Genomic DNA, 2329 nt, shown 5'->3' on the forward strand with positions numbered 1-2329 from the left:
GCTAGCTTGGAACAGCTTAGCAAAAATGCGCCTCTAAGACCCCGGACTGGACCACGTGGCATTTTCATTCATTCGTTCAGTGCACATTTTATGAGTGCCTAGGATGTGCCAAGCCCTGCGGTGAACAAGGCAGGCCTGGCCCCTACTCTGAGAGAACTCACTGTTCTTGTGCAGCCCGGGAGAGGCCAGCATGCTCTTAATTTTGTCTCTTGATTCATGAAGAGGGGGAGGGAGAGCAGCCGGTTGTCCTTGGCTAGAGGAAACCAAAGACGCTGGGAACTGCCTCACTGAGCAGTGGAAGGAACCCAGGCGTTACTATTTTATTCCATAAATATTTGTGGGGTGCCAGGCGGGGCAGAGACTTCCCTCTCGAAACCTCGGACTACCGAGCGGGCCACCAGACGACCATGAAGTCCAGGATGGAGATGCGGCCCCAGCTGGGAGAAATGGGAAGCCTTTCTGGAGGAAGAGACTCTGCGCTGAACACCAAGTTATTGGCAAGACAAAAGCGCAGGGATGAGATTGGGGGATTCCAGAACTTGGCAGATTCTGAGAACTAAAACAAACTTGGGCTGAACAGGAGCATTTGGGATGACGGCAGGCTCACTCACTGTTTGCTCTCCAAGGTTGGAAAATTAGTTCGTTTCTTTGAGTTTCAGTCTACCCATCTGGAAAATGGGTATGACGGACGAGGCCAGCGTCACCAGATAGTTGGGGTGGCCCAAGGGAATGACCTGTGGATGGCTTTTGGCACAACAGGCACTCAATATCTATAAGATCCTCATTTGGCTTAGGTCTGCGAGCCAGAGAGGCGCGGGTCCCCATGGGCGGCGGGGGAAGGGTTCGGGCCTGCGCACCCCTGGCCGCGGTTTGCAGAATGTCTTTATTAACGAGCACTTCAAGGTAAGCCGCGATGGAAACCAGATGTGGGATCGCGCAGTCGGCGGCAGAGCAAGGAGCAGAGATACCAAGGGAGAGGGGTGGGGGTGAGGATTAGCTAAGATGAGGTTGGGGGTAGAAGCACGAGCCCCCCCCAGATATTTTTTCTTAGGGAGACTTTTAGGTGCAGAAGATTGACTTCTGACCCACATTCCCGGGTTCAGGGCGCTCAGGCCCTCTCTCATTTTACTCTGCCCCTTCACCTTTCACCCCACTCCCAGCCTCCCTTGAGATACGTCCTCTATCCACGGATTTTTCCCTGCAGTTTATCGAGGGCTGCTCTTACTGGTCTCCTTCAAACTGAGTCATTCCGCAGTCAGAGATCCGTTTCCTCTGTTCTGTGCGTTTTCGCTGTCAGCAACACCATCCCAGGTCTGCGGAGGGACTAACCTCAGCCTGGGTTTCAAGGCAGGCGCTGCTACTTCCCGGCTGTGTGACCTCAGCCAGGTGACCGCACCTCTCTGAGCCTCGGTTTGCTCATTGGAAAATTTGGGGACCCCGATTTCCACCACTCACGGTTGTTGTGAGGTGCAGTTGATGATTAGCCATGTGGAAAGGACTCGACGCGCTGTAAACGTTCTTTTCCCTGGGGCGCACACAACCCATCAAATCCAAGCCATTCGGTTTACAGTCGGGGACAGAGAGGCCAGAGATTAGAGGCTGCCTCACCCCCACCCGAGCAGTGAGCAGGTGACAGCGTGACGAGGCGCGGCCAGCTGGTCTCCCAACTCTACATTCTCAGGTGTGCCAGGCAGAAAATCCCCTCGGCCGGGCGGAGACCAACCTGAGGCACACGCGGCTCCTTCCCAGGAGGGGAGTGGTGAGGGGAGGGGGCCGCGTTCTAAAGCTTCGGAAACTGTCCCAGCCTGGGGGTTCTCCAGTGTCTGAGTGAACACGGGCCCCTCCTCATCCCTACCCAGTGCCTTACAGGAAAGGGAAATAGTTAACGAGACGTGAAAGTGGCCGAGCACAGGATGACTGCTGCGTGTGTGTGTGTGTTAATTTCATGGAGGAACCGAGAATAGGGAAAAGGGGTTGGAAACAGAGGAAAAGGCACCAATGGGAAGACTCGCAGCTGCACCGCCAAATTCGCACGCGAGTGTGCAAACGACTTGCCTGCACCCGGACGCTAGCGGCCCATCAGACTCCGAATGTCGAAACCTGTTAGGTTTTTGGTTTTGTCTTTTTATATATTTTTTAATCTGTCACTAAAATTTTGCATACCCCCCTCCCCTAGGCCAAAGCTTGGACCCACCAATTCTCAGCCTAGGCTCGGGAGCCCGGGGAGTCCAGACACCTCCCTGGCCCCGCCTTGAATCGAAAAGGCCTTTGGGCGGCTCTTGGTAGAATCCCCTCAGAGCGGCGAGCGAGCTAGTAGCATCTCCTTAAG

This window comes from Neophocaena asiaeorientalis, unplaced genomic scaffold (genome assembly GCF_003031525.2).
Source record: "Neophocaena asiaeorientalis asiaeorientalis breed wild unplaced genomic scaffold, Neophocaena_asiaeorientalis_V1.1 scaffold43, whole genome shotgun sequence".
Taxonomy (NCBI): domain Eukaryota; kingdom Metazoa; phylum Chordata; class Mammalia; order Artiodactyla; family Phocoenidae; genus Neophocaena; species Neophocaena asiaeorientalis.